Raw genomic sequence first — 21848 nt, forward strand, 5'->3', positions numbered from 1 at the left:
GTAGAAATTTAACAACAATTGGATCAAGCTTATTTACTTCTTACAGCTTTGATAGGAAGCAAGAAGGAAATTTGGATTGGAGAAATGTAGATTCATAATTTGTACTTGGATCTATGAGTTATTTTAGAGGTCTTATTTTAATATGTTTTTTCTCATTGTTATTCTTACAGGAATTATGAATCTTTTGGAACAGTGGAAACCTCCTTTTAAATTTAAACAGAATCTTCTAATGTTAGGATGCTTTTAGAGCACATAAGAATTATAGGAAATGATCTTAAGTCATTAGTTTATACTAGTTAAGTGTGGAGTCTGGAGAAAGGTGGCATAGGTTCAAATGTTGGGCTTTGCCACTTAATGGATGTGTGACCTTGGACGGATTATTTAATCTTTGTGAGCTTCAGTTTCCTCATCCATAAAATATGGATAATAATCATAGTACCTATGATATAGTGTTAAATGAATTAATATAGGTACCTGGCCAAGAATTACCACTTTATATTGGTATCTTCTTATTTGCCTGCCTATTATTACTCATTATATTTAGAACTTGAACATTATGTACAACAAAGTCTTCCCCTTTGCCTATCTTTTAGATATAGGGCTTCCTAGGCTAATTGGCATATAATATATTTTATTTATTTTTAAAATATTTATTTATTTGAAAGGCAGAGGCAGAGAGAGAGACAGAGAGAGAGAGAGAGAGAAAGAGAGAGAGAGAGAGAGAGTCTTTCATCCACTGGTTCACTCCCCAAATGGCTGCAATGGCCAGAGCTAGGACAATATGAAGCCAGGAGCCAGGAATTTCTTCCCGGTCTGCCACGCAGGTGCAGGGGCCCAAGGACTTGGACCATTTTCTACCGCTTTCCCACGCCGCAGTACAGAGCTGGATCGGAAATAGAGCAGTCAGGACTTGAACCAGCACCCATATGGGATGCCAGCAAGTGGCGGCTTTACCTGCTAACCCATAGCGCTGGCCTCGATATATTTTAAATAAGTGGTTTGGTGCACATTTAGTGACTTATGCCTATTAAACATTGGCTAGGTAAAAGTGTTTTTGAATGATTTTTAAGGTAGTCTTTGTCTCTTACCCAGAACAAAACATGCCAGCTTGTATTAGTAATGTTTTTCAGAGAGACAGAACCAATAGAATACATCTGTATTGTTTATTTACATATATGACGGGGGTGTATTAGGGGAATTGGTGCTCACAGTTATGTAGCCTGAGAAATCCAATGTCAAGGGGCTGGTATCAGGTGACTGTCTTCTTGACGTGTCATCCCATGGTGGAAAGTGAGAGGATGAGGGATAGAGGGAGAGGGAGAGAGAGAGAGAGAGAAAGAATATGAATGAATTGCATTAATTCATTCATGCAGTTGATGTTCTCCTGGCCTGATTACCTTTTTTTTTTTAAAGATTTTTTATTTACTTATTTGAGAGGTAGAGTTACAGACAGTGAGAGGGAGAAAGAGAGAAAGAAAGGTCTCCCATCCATTGGTTCACTCCCCAGTTGGCCACAACAGCCGGAGTTGCACCTATCTGAAGCCAGGAGCCAGGAGCTTCTTCTGGGTCTCCCATGCGGGTGCAGGAGCCCAAGCACTTGGGCCATCATCCACTGCTTTCCCAGGCCACAGCAGAGAGCTGGACTGGAAGAGGAGCAGTCAGGACTAGAACCAGTGACCATATGGGATGTTGACGCCGCAGGCGGAAGATTAACCAAGTGAGCCACGGTGCCGGCCCCCTGACTACCTTTTTTTTTTTTTTCTTTTTGACAGGCAGAGTAGACAGTGAGAGAGAGAGACAGAGAGAAAGGTCTTCACCCTCCAATGGCTGCCGCGGCCGGCACGCTGCGGCCGGCACGCCGCGCTGATCCGATGGCAGGGGCCAGGTACTTCTCCTGGTCTCCCATGGGGTGCAGGGCCCAAGGACTTGGGCCATCCTCCACTGCACTCCCTGGCCACAGCAGAGAGCTGGCCTGGAAGAGGGGCAACCGGGACAGAATCCGGCGCCCCGACCGGGAATAGAACCTGGGGTGCTGGCCCCGCAAGGTAGAGGATTAGCCTTTTGAGCCGCGGCGCTGGCTTCTGATTACCTTTTAAATGTCCCACCTTTCAAAACTATGGCCGTTAAATTTGAGCTTGAGTTTTGGAGGAGACAAACATAAAAATCATAAGCAAAGCTCCATGACAGAATCTGTGTATGCACTAGAATATGTGTGAGCGGTACTGAGCGGATAGTTTAAGGAAAAGTAGCTTGGTTTAGTGGGGAACAGATCGGGGTATTGAAGTATGGAGCTTAGATGCTAGCTGTGTGACCTCAGACATGCCACAAGTCACCTTTGGCATTCCGCTTTTTCACCTGCAAGGCTATGTATGGGACTTGAGTTGAATGATGAGATTCATAGGTAAAGAGGAGGCAGGGGGCATGCCAGCTGAAGAGAAGTGTGAGCAATGTGTACATATTTTGTGAGGACAAAATTTGATCAGGTTATAAAGGGTCTAGCATGTAGTGAACGCTCAGCATCAACGGATGTTAGTTCTTCCCTTCCCTCTTGCTTACCCCTTGCTCCTTGGACGCTCCTTCATTCAGGTATAGACAGAAGACTCAGGACCATGGAGGGAATGAAATCTTAATGTCATTTGACTGGAACAAAATGATTGCTGTATTTATCCGTTAGAAGTGCAGTGGAATTCTTACATGTAATTAGAGCTCGCTGTCCCTTCTCCTGGACCTCTGAATGCATCAGTCACTGTAAATTGATTCAGCCGACCAAAATCTCTCAGGCCCATGTGGATCTGACATTTTGTACTTTATTTGAATTAAAATATCTGTCTTTGAGGATACACACACACAAACACACACATTCACAATTTTATGTGTATATATAAATATAAAAAAATATTCCCAATAATATTTACAAGGATTGCCCAAAAAGCTCATGGAAAGTATATATTATGAAAAAGTTATTCATGGCTATCAATTTTTTCATCAAAAGAAATATATTTTAATTTCATTTTCCACTTTTAGAAGTGTCCTCATAGATAGATTAGTAGATAGATTAGTAATTGCTTCCAGAGCCTCCTGTTTCCTTGATGGTGATACAATAGAATAAGAGGGAATTGAGTTGAATGGTGAGATTCACAGGGAAAGAGGAGGCTGGGGCCATGCCAGCTGAAGGGAAGTATGTGAGCGAAGGCGTAAACATGATTTGGTTAGAGGCAGTGAGTAAACCGATCTTCCTGGAGAACTTTGTTTTAGGGGAAGGTGCAGTGAGGTGCCCACTAACACAGGAATCAAGAATTAAGGTGAAGTAGTGACAGATCATGGTTTGAAGTGTGACCTGTAGATATTGATTGGGGAGCCACTGAAAGCTTTTTGAGCTGGTCGGCAGCACCACAGAGGTATTTTTTTGAGAACTGTGATCAAGTAGCTTATGTGGGTTGGCTTGGATGTAGCAAAATACATCAGGAGATAGTTATAATAGTCTGGGCTTGAGGTAACTACTGAAATCAAGTTGTATAAATGGAGAGGTGGGAGGAATGTGCTCAAGAGGAGACTGCATAGTTTTTGGTAACTGCTTAAAAATAGGAATACTGGGAAACATAGCACACAGAATGGAGGGTCAGTGGCTGAAGAGCCATTTTCAATTCACAGTTTTCTGGTAGTCTTCTTGATCATATACCTGACATTTGATATTTCCAGTGTCAGAAATCTCACAACATAATGGATCGAGTGGGTACATTTTGCATAGCTGTTGTTATTCAGAAAGTTCTTGCTGTTGTTGAGTTCAAAGACTTCCTACCTGTCCTACCCATTCATAGGTTCTATATCTGCCTATTGAGATGGTGGGAAAGTAATCTTGCAAGAGCCTGATGTGCAAAGATAGGGCTCATTCAGGAAACATGTGTTCATGCTTTTGACGTGTCCCCCTTTTTTTCATATAACCCTTTACTCCTACTTGACTTGGAAAGCCCAACCCAGGTATACTTTTCAGGGAGTTGTTCTTCCCTCAGCCGCAGAGCCCCAATGGGTGCTCTGTAACTGTTGAAGCTTTGGTTAGGAAGAGCTGGTGTTGCTGTGTGCTGTTTATCCCCATTGAGTTTGAAGTCAGTGTTCACTGGGCACTGGCCATGTAGAACAGAGCTAGGGGATTGTGCACAAAAGGGATGGTGCAAGCTATGGGAGCTCAGGCATAGAGGGTACATCAGTGAACAAGACACGTGGAGTCCTATCTTTTATGCGACTTGTAATGTTCACTTAAGATTTTTATTTTGTCATTTATTAGAGAAAGGGAGAAAGGGGGGAGAGAGAGAGGGAGAGAGGGAGAGTGAGAGAGAAAGAAAGAGAGAGAGAGACCCTCATTTATCAGTTCACTCCCTCAGATACCCACAATGGAGTTGGGAAGCAAGAACTCAATTCAAGTTTCCCATGTCGGTATCAGGGACCCAACCACTTGAGTTGTCACTGCTGCCTCCCAAGGTGTGTGTTAATAGGAATGCTAGAATCGAGAAGAGAAATGGGACTCTAAGCAAAGCACTCCAATACAGGATACAGACATCTTAACCATTAGGCCAAATGCCTACCTCATGTAGCTTACATTCTTAGTAGAAAGACAGTTACTTCAGTAACTGAAATTGCTATGAGAATAAATAAAGCAATGTTAGACTTATGGCTGTGAATCATGGGGAAGACCATAAGAAAGGCTTTTCTGAGGAGGAGATCTTTGCTTGAAGACATGTGGAGTGATAAATGGGGGTAATCCCTCCAGGCTGAGTGAACAGCAAGTATGAAGGCTATGGTGAGGCAGACATGTCCTTGGTGGTATTAAAAGCAGGGAAGTTTTATCTTCAGTGGTGCTTCACTGTAGTGTTATTTGTTTCCCTATGCAGTGGGGTAGAGTAAACATGCTTTGTGGTAGTATGAGGTAGCCTGGGAAAGCAAGGCTAGACCAGATGATACAGGGCCTCATAAGCCACAGTTGCTCTTTAATATACATTGTTTATCAGCTTTTAAGTTTTTCTAGGCTAGTCCTCTTATGATTTTCATATTTCTTCCATTTCAATTTTTGATTCTGTGTTTTCTATTTGTAAATGGAAATTCTGTGATCCCACTTGATTTCTGTATCATTTAATGAAATTCATTTTGTATTTCCCACCAAGGAGAATTCTGTATATATTACACGTGCAAAAAACTACTAACAAGGCAGAATAGATCACGTTTATATTATTTTATTATTTATTTATTGAAACACAAATTCTTTCATTTAATATGAAGATAGTTAATTATATCTCTGTGTTATCAGAAATCAAGCATCTGAAGCTACCCATGATTTGCCTCAACCAACTTCCTCAATTTCATTTTATTTTAGCATTTACTTGTTTGAAAGGCAGAGTTACAGAGAGAGACAGAGGCAGAGATCTTCCACCTGCTAGTTCACTCTCCAAGTGTCCATAATGACCTGGGCTGGGTGAGGCTGAAACTGGGAGCATGGAACTTCATCTGTGTCTCTGACATTGGATGCAGGAGCAAAGGCACTTGGGTCATCTTCTCCTGCCTTCCCAGGCACATTAACAGAGAACTGGATTGGAAGTGGAGTAGCCAGAACTTGAACCAGCACTCGCATAGGAGATGCTGGCAGCACAGGTAGCAGCTTAATCTGCTGTACCACAATGCTGGCCCTTCCAATTTCATTTTTGCTACAACTTTAAGACTCCGTTTCAGCTGCATCATCTCTAATCTAACCCCATACGACTTCAGCACTTTCTTGCCTCTGCCTTAGCCCTCATGTCTTACCTCCCACTGCTTGCCCCCTTCTCCACACTTGGGAACCCTGACCATTATTCAAAGTCCAATTCAAATGCCACACTTTTTGTGTATGTAACATGCAGCTCTCTTGTATTCACTCTGCTGTAAGCATTTGTGCCATACAATGAGGACCTAGTTTGTTCCCGACACTGTTAAGGAACCCGTAAATGATTAAATCACAAGAAATGCATGGTGCTGCACTGAGTTGCCATCATATACACTGTAATCAGGGTAAGCATGGGAGGGAGGCTCTGAGAGCTTCCTTCCGTGCTTCGGAGTCAACTGGAGAGAGCAGGTAAAGCTTCCTGGAAGAGGTGGCACTTGAAGTCAGTGTTGAAGGTTAAGAAAATCTGTGTGATTAAAACAGTCCCTTCACTGACTGATATGTACATTATGGAAGTGGAAGGGAAGAGTTAGTGAAAGGTGAGTCTGCGAAAGTGGCAGGAACCATCATAAAGGCAGAGATTGGACTTTATGCAGTAATCCATGGGAATTTAAGGAAGTGTTTTAAAGTGGAAGAAGTACTAGATTAGAACTCGGTTTTCTTTTATTTTCAAATTTCATTTATTTGAAAGTAGAACAAGAGGAGAGAGAGAGAGAGAGAGAGAGAGAGAGATTGAGTCCATTCACTGGTTTACTCCCCAAGTCCCCTGAAGAGCCTGGGATAGGCTAAGCTGAATCCAGCAGCTGGGAACTGAATCTACATGAGTAGCAGGGACCTAAGTACTGGAATCATCACCAGCTGCCTCACAGGGGCCACATTAGCAGGAAGTGGGATCAGAAGTGGGGGCAGTACTCAATCCCAGGCACTCTGATATGGGATGCAGGCATCTACAGCAGCATCTTAACCACTGTGCCAAATGCCTTCTCCAGATCCCTATCTTAGAAAGGTTGCTCTGAGTCTCAGTAGTCAGTTGAGTGGCATCTTTGTTTATCATATTAGTAAATGCCTTGTGGGTAGTTTATATATTTTGAACAAAATGCGATTTCTTATGGAAACCTCATCATTGAACCTTATGGATAGAGGTATATTCTCTCCCCTGAAAGTTGGATGAATGGCATTTTACCCAAATGACTTTGTGCAACACACATAATACCAATTTCTCAGTATTACACTTTAAAATATTAAATGACTCATGATGATCTATACTTTTTGTGCTCACCCTTGGATATGTGTGTGTGTGTGTATGTGTGTGTATGTGTGTTAATATTTCTGAATGGGGAAAAATAGCTGTAAGTAGCATATATCAAAGTGAACCTCTTAAGACCAAATGCTGTTTCATACCAAATGCGGCAATTAACTCAGTCCTGTTTGCCCAGACAAATCATCACCGAATACAGCATTCAGTTAAAATACTGAGAGAAAAAGCATCCTGCGATCCTCCTGTTCTTTTGAGCACCTGAGGGTAGAGCTCTATCTGTCTAGAAAGATCAACCAGCCAGATTTCATTTCCCCTTGCAGAGGATGCCAGGTGTTCTTGGGCTCACAAGAATCAGAAGAATATTGTGTTGTGAACCCCGTAGACACCCATACTTTAAAAAAAAAAAGCCCTCTAGAGCAAATTTTCTTGATCACACCATTCTTTGTTAGCATCCTAAGAACTTCAAGTCTAAGATAATGTAAGAAACTTATTTCAGATGTCTTAGCTTTTTTACTGCCTTAGCTCCAGCATCTTAAAAAAGGACATTATCTAACAAGAAAAGAGAACATAGAATGAAACTCTGACCCAAAAATGACTGTTCCGGGTAGATATATTCCATCATTTGCAAGTTGGTTGAATAGAGTTTTATCCAGTGATTTAGTTCAAGACATAATAGTTATTCTCCCTACCCAGCATAAGCACTTGTTATGCTCTGAAGAATTTGCTTGTGATTTCCTTTATAAATCACCATCTGTTGTATCACACAGAAAATCGTTGTTATTAGTATTATTAAGTTGAACTGTCCCTATGTTCAAATAATTTGGTTTCTGGTAAAATGGCTCCAAATATTTTCTTTAAATTTGGAAGAGAAAGAGAAGGCTTGGAAATCAAGGCTCTTACCATTAAATCTATACTGGAATTCGGGCTTAAAAGTCCTTTAGTATTTAACATAGTTATTTAGAGTAGGAAAATATTTCATTTAAAGTGATATTCCTCCAATTATCAGTTGTTTTTTTGCTTGTAACTGTCATCTTGCATTTAACCTGAAAAGCCATTGATGCATATATAATAGTGTCTAAAATATAGCCACAGCCCTTGAATTGTTATTACACACACACACACACACACACAGTCATGAGAATTTCCAGACCTACAGGGAAAGAGGATAGTGCAATGAATCTTCAACTACTAACCATGTTAACAGTTTTGATGAAACAAATTACAACATGCATATTTGCTTCAACCTTCCCCTCAAATATGGATATTTGTCTATATTTCTTCAGTTCCATTATTACACCCAATAAGGTCAGTAGCAATTATTTAATATCTAACAGCCAACTCACGTTCACTTTTCTATAATTCTCCCAAAACTCTGATTGTTTGCTTATTAACTATTTAGTGAAGCCTTTCTAAGAACTTGGTAATTTTAATCAAATGATATGTGTCAGGAGCACAGATTGGTAACATAACATAAGGCAGCCAAATGTCTAGGAGTTATTTATTTGGAAACACTTTTCTCCCCAAGCTATACTCTCCCTCCCCTCTTAGAAATTAAAAGTCCAACTAGGATCAGCTAGAGCTCCCTCCAAACTGGCAACCTTAGGAGTCTGATAGTACCAGAACCCCTTGGCTCTAGTACAGAGGAGGAATACCAATGAGAGAAGTCTCCAGATAATTGTAAATGATAGTTATTTATTCCAACACCATTTTAAAGTACTTCAGTCAGTATTCTTACAGAGCTATAAAAATATTAAATGAAAATCAGTGAGCATATTTTTATTATCTCAGTGAAAGGGACTTTTCAAAGCAAGGCAAGAAACTTTACACTGTATAGGTGTTTGAAACATTTGTATGGCAATATACAAAAGAAATAAAATTATAAGTTTAGAGAAAATGTTTACCATACCTCTGTCTGCGTGCATTTGTGTCTCTATTCTCTTTCTTTCCATTTCAAATAAACAAGTAATTATTCAAGTTAATATTTTTAAAGAAAGAAAATATTTTCTACATAGAGAGGATTAAATATACGAATTCCAGAGCCAGGACTGTGGTGTAGCAGATAAAGTCAATTCCTGTGATGCGATGCTGGCATTCCATATAGGCACGGGTTCATGTCCTGGCTTCTCTACTTCTGATCCAGTTCACAGCTAATGGCGTGGGAAAGGCAACAGAAGATGGCCAAAGTACTCAGGCCCCTGCCACAAATGTGGGAGACGCAGATGAAATTCCTTGCTTTGGCCTGGCTCAGCTTTGGCCATTGTGGCCACTTGGGAAGTGAACTAGCAGATGGAACACCTCTGTCTCTCTTAACTCTGAATTTCAAATAAATAAATCTTCTAAAAAATCCATAAAATGCTAACAGTACCTACAAATCAATAAGAACTTTTAAGTGGGTAAAGGATACGAACATAAATTTAAAGATCAAGAAATAATATGGAAAGCTGATTGAAGACATGAAAATTAAAAATGAGATATTTTGTTATTCACATTCAGATTAATACAATTTGCAAAGTTTGAAAATGTTTTGGTTGGTGAGTACATAAGGGAAAAGCACTCTCATCCAATGTTAGTGGTCTAACAGTAACACCTTATATATAACCTTTGCAGGGGCAATTTGGCATATATTATTATTACTCTAAATTTCTGTCCTCCTTACTAGCTCATAAACTACTCTTTCAAACTGCCTCTTTTCCTGACTTCACTTCCTATTTTTGTGTCTTCTTTCTCATAGATCGTGGTATTTGTGCTTCTCACCTCAGCCTGGTAACCTGATCTTAACTCCCGAGTTCCATGATCCCTTCACAACTGCAAGTCATTCTTATACAAAATTTGAGTTTACTAGTCAACACTTTTGAGAGCTTTGGGACAGTATGCAAGTTCATGTCACTGTCAGGTTATCTTGCTGTCTCATGTGACAAGACTAACGTTTGGGTTACTTCTATCCTTGTTCTGCTTCCTCTAAAACCAGCTATCATACTCATGTGCTATCTCATACAAACCATTTGGTCATTTTTATTTGTCTTGTGAATTTTAGCATTTCATTCTAGGTATTACAAATTAATATTTTGTATTGGTCAGGGATCTAATTCAGTCATTGGAAATTTGTGTAAGTAAGGGTAAGAATGGCCTCCAAGTAAAAGAAGATGATGAGTGATACAAACACAAGAAGCGTGAAGAGGGAAAGAAAGGTGATGTCGAGAGCAAAATCCCTGATAATGGCAATAGCAAGATCATTCTATGGAGATTTTTTTTTGTGTTAATGAGTCTCCAATCTGTACAATAAAGAAAATGAGAAAATCATTAGAGCCAGTGCATCAACAGGCATATAAGAATAATTAAAAAATCATATGTAACTCAAAATGTCAAAATAGAGAAAATAGAGATGTGTAGCCTCTAAAACAAAGAAGGCTGAATAGGCCTTTTTCTCTCTGTATAATCTGCCAGATGAACAGTTCTATTCATCGCAAGTAATAGGGGGTTGGATAGGGTTAAGAAGTGCCATGGCCTGTATTAAAAGGAGTGGAAAGCTGAGGAAGGAACTCATGAGGCTGTGGCAGAGTGTCCTGAACACCTGAAGCAACTGATTGAGGAAAATGGCTGTTCGCCTGAACACGTCTTCGGTGCTGATGAAACGGCCCTCTTCTGGATGTGTACGCCATCCTGGAGAGGATGAGAAAAGGACTAGAGGCTTCCAGCCTGAAAAGACAAGCTCCAAGCTCTGCTTTGTTGCAATGCTTCTGGTGGCTTTCTGATTAAACCCACACTGCATCACTGATTCCAAAGTCCCTTCGCTCTTTAAAGAGAATGCCAGAAACACTTTTTCTATCAGCATGAAGGAAAGCCATAAAATATAGATCACTGAGGAACTCTGTTTAGACTGGCTTTTGAAGTGTTCTGTCCCCGAGGTTAAACAATATTTATAGTATTTTTTTTTAATTCAAAGTGTTGCTGATTATAAAAACTGCTCCCACTGACAAAAGTGCAATAATAAATGTTGATCCTTATATTCAAGTCATCTCCATTTCCCCCCATTCTAATGTATTTCTTCATGCATCTAGGAGTGCTAAAGATGTCTATGATGTCCTGTAATCAGTATATATTTGACTAACTTGCAGATCTTATCAAAAAGTTACCAAAACTTACCATGAAGTAGCTTGGCAAATTTTCTTCATTTGTTATGCTTTAAAAAGAGTAAAACAGTAAGTGACAAATCAAAATGGAGCCTAGCAGACACTTTAAAATGAGGTTGTAATGGGTTTCGAATATTTCCTTCTAGTGATAGAAGAAATTGAAAATATTGTAACATCTGCAAAATGTTTGGGTGGTGAAGGGTTTGAAGACATGGTGACATTGCTGAACTGCCACACTCTCACCTTCAGAAGATAGCTGTGAAACATTTCACACAAATGACTGCTTCAGAAGTTGATAAAAGAGGCCAGCTAGAAATCAAAGAATGTTGACACACTTACTTCACAAATCAAACTGTTGTCATGATTCATAAGAAAACAGTCCTTCAGTGGAATATATATGGACTTTCAGGCAAGGCTTAAATACTGACCCACAATGCTACGAAGCAGTAATAAGAAACCTTCAAATAAAGGCCAGTAAGTCTGTTCTCTCTCCTTGCTTGACAGGGGGAAAGAGGCTGGATGAGTCACTATATCATTCAAACCTGTTCTGCAAACAAGAAACACAAGCACTGCATGGGAATGGTTGGACCTTGGGATTCAGACGGATGGCTCTAACGATGTGCTGACCCATGTGCTGGACAGTGAAAGTGGAGCAGAACACTGAGCTCACTTCTTGGCAGACAAGAACCTCTGTTCTCTATTCTTTCCCTGTCATTACTGTCATGGGCAGCATTTCCCTTGGTGTGTTGCTAGCCTTATTTTGAAATCATAGGTAAACAGAAATTAACTGCCCAATAAGTGCTATTGCTAATTTAAAATTTATAAAATATCATCAAGATTCACTGCAGTAGTTTATTTCAGGGCTTTCACAATACTTCCTTCCCTGCCCCAATTTTTCCCCTAAAGGGTCTTCTAGCACAGACACTAGGAGGACTTCAGGAATTGAACTCTAGGACATAGAGTTCTTGGTTGGGAACTTTGGTGGGAAAATTTGATTTTGTGTTCTTGAACCTGAATTTATTTTAATTCTAACTAAGCCTTACTTGCTATCTTACCAAAAAGGACAAATTTAGCATAAGTTAATAAGTTTTGCAGCAATTGTATATGGTGGCCATTGACCAGTATTGAAAGGCAATTGATGAATTTATGATGAATTTCTAGATTTACCTTAGCCCCTAATCAAAAAGGAAGAAATGTTTGTGTAGTTCATTGTTCATTTCCATAGATTCTCTCTATTCTCTTCTCGAGCCTTTGCAGTTGTTTGAATATTTTCCAGAAAAGGGATCTTGATATTTTTCTGTTCCCTGAAGGTGATGGAGAACTCATTCACATATTTTTTAATTCCTTTCCTGATTTCATGTATATATATATATATATATAACCTCATATATATATATATATAATGTATTTGTGTTATAAAAGTTGCCATTTTAATTTTGGCTGTTTGAGATTTTCCACGCAAATTTAACACAAGAAAAATCCTCAAAGGCAGAGATATGAAGCTGATAACTGGTTCTCAGAATTCTTGGCAAAGATTTATGGTAGAACTGCTTGTTCTTTTGGATACTTATACACATTCCCACCAAATGTCCATTTCGAACTCAGTTGCACAGTTATTTTGGGCAATAGAGAGGCAGTTTGAATAACATCGCTGTTTTTTCTGTTTTAACTCTTACTTGTGCTGACACTGCAGCACTGACCCCATAATTACATCTGATAATAATGTGCAAAAATCCCAAATACAGAAAGGAAGAAAAATTATTGATTGGCATTAGCTTGCCACATAGAGACCTTAGTTAGCTTGAAATAGAATTTAGAAAACTGAGAATAATGAAATATATATACTGTAATCACAGGAAAACATAGCTTTTAAACAACAGCATCAAAAATGAAAGACAATAAATCGAATTTATTTTTAGAAGCATGGAGGAAGCCATTTGATTTGAAGTTTGGACTGAGGGAGTCCACTGCTGAAATGTGGAAAATATTAGAAAATTGACATTACGTTTTCTAAAAGAACCTTTTGTTTTAAAATTTTAAAGTTCAAAACAAAGAGAAGGCTCTTTAAAGCAGAGTTAGATACCATAGTTGCTGCCACTTGAATGCTAATAAAGAGTTTTGACAGTGTGGATAGTCTAAAAGCTTGTGTGTGAACGATGTTTGTGGTGTGGAATACACTAATCAATGAACTTTACATAGCATTATTACCTTTTAACCACCTTTGTTGTTAGTGGGTTATGGTTTTTTAAGAATTCAGAGATAAATTGTGCTGTGATCAGAGTATATATGTTTTTGGGAATCATAAAGCCAAATAGGAAGCAGAGGAAAGAATAATACTGTATTTCATGAGCATGAATAACAGATATTTAAAAAATTAAATGTGAATATCATGTGTTTGAAGCATTTCATTTCTTATTTCTTTTTTTTAAGTTTTTTAAAAAAATTTTATTTGACAGGCAGAGTTAGACAGTGAGAGAGAGACAGAGAGAAAAGTCTTCCTTCTGTTGGTTCACTCCCCAAATGGCCGCTACAGCCGGCGCTGTGCCAAACAGAAACCAGGAGCCAGGTGCTTCCTCCTGGTCTCCCACGCAGGTACAGGAGCCCAAGCACCTGGGCCATCCTCCACTGCTCTGCCGGGGCCCCAGCAGAGAGCTGGACTGGAAGAGGGGCAACCAGGACTAGAACCCAGCGCCCACATGGGATGCTGGCGCTGCAGGCGGAGGATTTACCAAGTGAGCCACAGTGCCGCCTCCTCATTTCTTCTTTCTTGCATTGTTACATAAAACCAAAGCTATACCTAATACATTATTGCAAATATCTAGAGTTGGCTCTTGACCACTTGCCAGTGAAATGATGATGTTCTTCTCATTATGATGAGAACATGGAACCTGTAGTGAGGACTTTGCCACTTCTTGTCTGTGTGGGTGGGGGAATGCCTTCTCTTTGGGTGAGTGGTGCATAGTCCTGACAGTATAACTCTTGGGTTATTGGCATGTGAGGAGGAATCAGGATGGAGCCTAGGCTTTAGACTCAGACACATCTGCTTTCAAATGCTACCCTGCCAATTATCAACTGTGTTACAGTGGGTGTATTTCTTAACTATTCCAGACTTCAGCTTCTAATCTGTAAAATGGGATAAAAATACTTGCATTATAGAATTGCTATGATATTATAGAAAATGCTTAGTACAGTGCCTGGCACGTAGTAAGCGCTCAATAAATTGTTGCTGTTATTATTATAACATGAATAAGCCTTGTATAACCAGGTTATGATGATGTACTCTTTTTTTTTCAAAATTTTCATGTGTTGATCTTTTGTTCAATATAAGGGTTGTATGAGTAAGAAAAAAGAAATAACAAAACTGGAGTTTTAATATTTTGAATTTGCTAATGAGGGATACCTGAAACAAAAATTCCTTTGTCCCTAAGTCCTTGACTTGTAGTAGCTGTTTATAAGATGGTTATCATTTTCTGATATTTATTTAAATAGCGATTAAAGGTAATGACTTTTTTGACCTGGTTATATTCCCATTCTCTAGAAAACCCATCTATTTGGTGCTACTATAAAGATAATTTAGTCACTCTGATACGAGAGTAAAGATAAAGCTATAAAAGAACAGTTTTGCTTGATCACGCACTTATTAACTCAGCTGCTTTTGAGATAAACTGTAAGTCTAGGTAACCTTACAAGGCAAGGAGAAGTCCTTATAACTGGCTCTGAATGTATTTGTATATGTGATGGCATTCAATAACTTTTATGTGGTGATATTCAGAATTTTTAGTATTTGTAACTATGATACTGTACATCTGCTAAGCAACAAACCATCACTGCCTTGATTCAAGCCCTCACTACTACTTACCTGTATGGATGTAGTGACTTCACATCTGAACCCTTTGAACTTAGAGTATATCCAGTCCATTTGTTTATTAGTATTTGTTATCTGGCCTCTTGCTGCCTCACTAACTTTCCTTGTGCATGGTTCTCATCCTCATATTTCCTTGTTAAAAAATCTTCAATATCTGTCCATTGTCTATGTTTCATGAGTTGATTTTTAATTTATAGTTTAATTTATAGTCCAGTTTGAGTGTACCTTATGAGTTTTTCCTACTGTGTTTCCTATTTTAATATATGTGACAGTCTCTGTCTTCCTCAGACTATCTGACTTAACACAAAGGGCCTTCAGCTTTTGGCTCAACTGTGATCCCTTAAGCTCGGAACGTAAACTGTGGTGGTCAAGAGCAAAAATTTTTTGTATACATGAAGCTGGGGTAGTTGAGATGAGCCTACCAAGCTACAATTTATTTTTTGTTCTCCTTCATATCTGCGCAGTCTGTAGAGATTGGTTTCTTCTCTAATTTTCTTCTCAAACCTTCAGCCTATTTGATTTGGACATTCTCACTTACCAAGCCCCCTTAGTTGGGATCTTGATTAACCATTTAATTTTGGCTCTGAATGCAAGGTTTCATCTTTGGGCACCTGAAAGAATTACCTCGAGATATAAAACCCAATATTAGGTTCTTATTAACCTCATCTCCTTAGTATCATCACATTACATGGTGTCTTTATTTAGCATTTCTATTTAAAATTGCTCTCCCTGTTTTCTTGTACATGAATGCTAGCCTGGAATGTACTTAAGTTTACCAAATCCTGGGTCTGGTATCCATAATAGGGCTTGGCAAACTAAGATCTGGGCCAATTCTAGCCCAACTGTTTTTTCAAATAAAGTTTTATCACAACAAAGTCATCCCCACTCATTTAATTATTGTTGATGTACATAAAGGTAGAATTGATTGCAACTGAGACCCTATGGCCTGAAGAGCCTTTAAATATTTACTCTTTTGAAATATTTTATTTATTTATTTGAGAGGTAGAGTTACAGACAATGAGTGGGAAAGACAGAGAAGAAAGGTCTTCCTTCCATTGGTTCACTCCACAAATGGCCTCAATGGCTGGAGCTGCACCAATCCAAAGCCAGGAGCCAGGAACTTCTTCCCAGTCTCCCACGTGGGTGCAAGGCCCAAGGACTTGGGCCATCTTCTACTGCTTTCCCAGTCCACAGCAGAGAGCTGGATTGGAAGAGGAGCAGCTGGGTCTAGAACCGGTGCCCATATAGGATGCCGGCACTGCAGGTGGATGATTAACCTACTGCGCCAAAGCGCCGGCCTTACTCTGACTTTTTGCAGAAAATGTTTGCTGATTCCTGACCTAGAGCTAAGAAGCTCTTAGCCTAGATATTGTTTATTCCTTGATGATTCCCCATTCTTGTCTTATCAACCCATAAATGCCTCAGAATGGCAGTTTATTGAGACTTTGAAGATAGGTTACAACCCATTCAAAATTAAATTCCCCTTCCTCTTCTTTGACATATTCACAACTGTCCTTCTTTGCAGTAGAAGAGATGTCATGTACATAAATACTATAGGTGTAGTTAGTTTCATCATGTATATTTTAATGTAATATGTAAATCCTATTGTGCAAGTTTTCCAATATCACCAGTTTTGTCTATGATTAGGCCTTGCCATTCTTCAGTGTCTCTAACTCAGGTCTTCTAAACTCATCTCCAGTTGCCAGATCTTCTGGATAGGACAACATCAATGTCTTCCAGTCACTGATGTACAGCATCTCTAATGCCATGTTTTCTAATCTCCCCAATACTGGAGTCATTAAAAGTCTAAGTCTTTCAGTATCTTAAAAATTAATCTTCAAGGTCTAGGTCTTGCCTTTCAGAGCTCAGAGCTTTATTTTCCAAGTCTTTAACTGGCCTAATCTACCACTGTTTCCTATATGTAGGTCTTCTGGAGTCCCTGTATTTCAGTGCTCAAGTCTAGCTTTTCAAATATCTCAACTCTTATGTCACTTAGTTTCCACATTTTTTAATGTCTCCTAAATCCTGGTTTTACATTATCTTTTCATTATAAGTCCCTGCAATACCTAAGTCTTTCAGTATTTTGCAAGAACCAGATATTCCAACATCCATGTGTTCCAATATCCCAATGTCTGCATGACTGTGTCTGTTAACATCCAGAACTCTTAATACTATCAATATTCAGATATTCTCATGTCTAGGACTGTCAGCATCTTTGATATCTACCATCATTAAAATTTAATTTTCCAAATTTTATGTTTTTTGAGATGACCATGTCAATATTCCAGGTTTTCCAAAGCCTACCAATATCCAGGGCTTCCAATTTTAATTGTTCTAACTGTCTAGGTTCTCTACTGTACATATCTGCCAATGTTTAGGGATTCTAAGGTACAGGATTTGAAATGTATCTAATGTCCAGGGCTTCCAGTGTTTATGGCTTCTAATATGCAAATATTTAATGCCTTCAGAGTCTCCAATGTTGATATTAAACAATGTCCTCCAAATCCAAGGCTTCCAATGTCTCCAAATCCTGTGCTTCCAATGTTTCCACTGTCCAGGGTTTCCAGTGGCGCCAGTGTCAATGTCTTCCAACAACTCCAGGTCTTCCATCAACTCCAAGTCTTCCAAAAACCTCAAAGTCTTCCAGACAATCCTGGTCTTCCAGAAAATCCTCGTCTTCCAAATAATATATGTCTTCCAAAAGTCTCCAAGTCTTCCAGGAAATCCAGTCTTCCGGCAGTTATATGTCTTCCACAAAATCCAGATCTTCCAGGAAAACATACGTCTTCCAGAAAATCCATGTCTTCCAGTTTTGAGGTCTTCCTGCCAATCTACATCTTCCAACAATTTCAAGGTCTTCCCGCCAATTCATGTCTTCCAGAAAAATCTGTGTCTTCCACCAAATCCAAGTCTTCCAATCAATCTGGTTCTTCCAGAAAAGTCCAAGTCTTCCAAACAATGTCTTCCAGAAAGAAATCCAGGTCTTCCAGGCAGCCCATGTCTTCCAGAAAAATCTACGTCTTCCTCCAAATCCAAGTTTTCCAATCAATCCAGTTCTTCCGGAAATGTTCAAGTCTTCCAGTCAATCAGTGTCTTCCAGAAAGAAATCCAGGTCTTCCAGAAAAATCTACGTCTTCCACAAAACCCAGGTCTTCCAGTCAATCCATGTCTTCTGGAAAAATCCAGGTCTTCCAACCAATCTCTCTTCCACCAAATCAAGTCTTCCAATCAACCTGTGTCTTCCTGATAAAATGTCTGTCTTCCACTAAATCTGTATCTTCCAATTCAGCCAAGTCTTCCAGAAAAATCCTTGTCTTCCAATAATCTCCAGGTCTTCCAGTCAATGTCTTCCTGAAGATCTATGTCTTCCAGAATATCCGTATCTTCCTGTAACCTCCCAGTCTTCCAGCAAATCCACGTCTTCCGGGCACTTCAGGTCTTCCTGAAAATCCAGGTCTTCCAAAAAACTCATGTCTTCCAGAAAATCCACGTCTTCCAGAGAATTCTGGTCTTCCATCAAATCCATGGCTTCCAAGAAATCCACGTCTTCCTGCTAATCTATGTCTTCCAGCAAATCCACGACTTCCAAGAAAGCTGTCTTCCTTCAAATTCATGTCTTCCAGCCTACCTACGTCTTCCAACAAAGCCACGTCTTCCAGAAAAATCCACGTCTTCCAGCAAAGCCATGTCTTCCAGAATAATTCATGTCTTCCAACAAAGCTACGTCTTCCAGAAAATACATGTCTTCCAGCAAATCTGCGTCTTCCAGCAAATCCACGTCTTCCAGAAAAAAACCTGTCTTCCAGCAAATCCCTGTCTTCAGAAAATCCACGTCTTCCAGAAAACCCATGTCTTCCTGCACCTTCAGGTCTTCCAGCATCTCCAGGGCTTCCAGCATCTGCTCGTCTTCCTACATCTCTGCATCTTCCAGCATCATCACGTCTTCCAACATCTCCAGGTCTTCCAACAACTACCCAGTCTTCCATCAGCGGGCTCAATATCTACGTCTTCCAATGTCTTCAGTGTGCTGGTCTAACATTAAGGTCTTCCAGTCTCTGCAATATCCAGGTATTCTAACATGTTCTATAGTCCAGGTCTTCCAACTAATCCCCACGTCAAGGCTTTTTCAAATCTAGCCTTCCCCTGTCCAATATTTCCCATGTTCAGATATTTCCAAAGACAGATCTTCCAACTCAAATATTCCTACTTCTAGTAGAATTAGCTTAAAAAAGTTGAGTAGAGTATTCCTTTTTAGAGATCAGATCTCACGGAGCAAATGCACTGCAGTTTAATTGTGTTTTTTCTATTTTGAAATTTGTGATTAGTCCCTACAACTTTTAAAAAAGATTTTATTTATTTGAAAGACAAAGTTACAAAGAGAGGTAGAAACAGAGAGAAAGAGGTCTTCCATCCACTGGTTCACTCCCCAGTTGGCTGCAACAGCGGAGCTGAGCCTATTCAAAGCCAGGAGCTTCTTCCGGGTCTCCCACATGGGTGCAGGGGCCCAAGGACTGGGGCCATCCTCTGCTGTTTTCCTAGGTGCATTATCAGGCAGCTGGCTCAGAAGTAGAGCAGCTGGGACTTGAACTGGTGCCCATATGGGATGCTGGTGCTGCAGGCTGGGGTTTTAACCTGCTGAGCCACAGCACTGGCCCCAGTCCATACAACTTTTTAAGATAGTGCTCATAAAAAAGCTTCAGGATTGCTGTAATAAATTTAGTACTTTGGTATTGCTCATAGTTTTTCTACAGTCACTTATGTTTAGGTGCATGTGAAATTTTTATTTCAATAGGAGAATTCCTATTCAGAGACTTATTCAGATAAGGTTAACATACAATGTGTCCATTTTAAATAACATCAATTTTTGTTTGGTCTTATATGACTATATGGTAATAATAATAACAACAACAACAACACTTACACATGGCATTTGCTACGTCCAGGCACTGTTCTATAGTCCTTACATGCATTAACTTATTCAGTCTTCACAATAAGCCATTGAAGTAGATATCATCATTATCCCTATTTTACAGGTGAGGAACCTGGCACACACACACAGGTGATGTAACTCACTCAAAGGACACAACTAGTAAACAATATATCTAGGATTTCAACAATGCTAAGCTGTTTGCAGAGTCCATGGTCCTAATCACTATGCTGTATCTGCTGTTGAAAGCTGAGAATTATGAGATAGAAGATTGATGGTTCCCACTCTATTTGTTGAATATTATAAGATATTATATACAAATGCTCTCAATTTATTCTGTCATTATGAGAACCTGTTTGTATTGACAGCTTTCATTCTTCAACCAGCTATAACATTCCATTGCTCACATAGATGGAAGTAGGGGCAAACACTTTCTGACACCATTCTGTTTTGGTAGGAAAAAAATAAAGGAGCACTTGAGTTTAATTACTCTTTGCTTTAGAGTCGTATTTATAGATGCATGTTTTGAGTACCAGTTCTTGGAATTTAGTTTTCCCTTCTGTTTTCATCCCTTATCATGGAGCATTATCTTAGTTTGTTTCTTATCTCAAGGTTCCACCCACTTCTTCAAATACCATTGACCTTCTGGGTTCCTGATCACTGCATTTTATCTGCTTAATGGTAACTGCAACTCCTTAAATCCTGTCTTGCTGTTATTGAGGACTAATTATTTAGTTATCCAAGTGTCAGCTTCTACCAAGTGCTTCCAACAACATTGCTACTCATGTCTTAGGCTAGTGTGAAAAGCATGAAATCCACATAATGAAATTAGTTAGTAAAGGGGGTTCTAAAGATTGAGAATTAACTACATGATAATAAAAGGAACAGTAATAATAATAATTAAAATAGCAATACCTTCTGAATGCCTAATAATTTAGTTCACACAATGCTTGTCACCTCTTTTATTCATTCATTCATTCATCCATCCCCATTCAACAAGTGTTTATTGAGCGCTAGCTGTGTGCCAGGTATTTTTAATGCAGCTAAACATTATCTGGGAGAAAAAGACAATATCCAAATGATCAAACAATTATTTATTAATTGTGATAAGATCATGAAGGAAAAGTAAGTATAGAATGCTGTGAGAGTCTAGAAAGTCAAGGAAAAATTTCTGAGAAATTAACATTTATAGTGACTTTAAAGGATCTGTTTTTTTATTTGATTATCATGTCCCTGTGATTTATGTAAGACAGATATTTTTATATCAATTTTACCTAATCAGAGTCCTAATGGTGAGCATGAAATCCAGGTTTTGTTTGAACATGTTTTCCCCTACTACTCCAATTCTGCCTTATATTATATATTAAATGTTGTATGAAAATATCTATCAACAGAAATAAAAAATGTTTTGACTCTTTTATATAGCTTTTTCATTTCGTGGAATCCGTCCAAGTAAATTGTCTAAAATGTAGATAATTGATGCACAAAGATGTTGCTCACAACTTACTTGGTATAGTGAAAACAGAAAAACCTAAGTCTAGCTTTGGGGACTGATTAGGCTATTTTCATATAATAGAATATTCTTCAATAAAAATATTGTGTGGTTTTTATGTAATGAAAAGGTTGTATACTTCATTACATAAAATATTATTGCAGCTGTTTAAAAATATCAAAAAAATTGGAAACATGATTAGAAGCAAACACATTGGCAATTTTGAGCTCAGTATCATTTGGTATGTACAATTAAGTGTATTTTTGTTTTCTTCTTTATATTATTCTTGTTTATTTCCAAGGTTTTTACAAAGTAAATTCTATTTTTATTCAAGAAAAGTTAAGTGATTGTATAAAAAATACATTATTCATCTTTTTATTGCACATGTAATCAAGTGTTACTGTTGAACCTCTTTAAAATATAAGAAAGCAAAGTGAAAAAAAAATGAATTCTCAAGTAATCTCAATATCCAGAATTAATCATTGTAAAG

General features: G+C 38.8%; 1 long non-coding RNA gene across 1 annotated transcript in view; it reads left to right on the forward strand.

The window, feature by feature from the left end:
* Positions 1–21286, forward strand: part of LOC103352047 (uncharacterized) — a 292499-nt gene extending 271213 nt beyond the window's left edge. Inside the window, exons 10-11 of the long non-coding RNA XR_011385473.2 lie at positions 9676–9751; positions 11579–21286. This is a non-coding gene — a long non-coding RNA (uncharacterized LOC103352047). The remainder of the gene's footprint in view (positions 1–9675; positions 9752–11578) is intronic.
* The last annotated feature ends 562 nt before the right edge of the window (positions 21287–21848 follow it).

Source organism: Oryctolagus cuniculus, chromosome X, assembly GCF_051225735.1.
Source record: "Oryctolagus cuniculus isolate XC-2025 breed Fujian yellow rabbit chromosome X, ASM5122573v1, whole genome shotgun sequence".
Lineage (NCBI taxonomy): Eukaryota > Metazoa > Chordata > Mammalia > Lagomorpha > Leporidae > Oryctolagus > Oryctolagus cuniculus.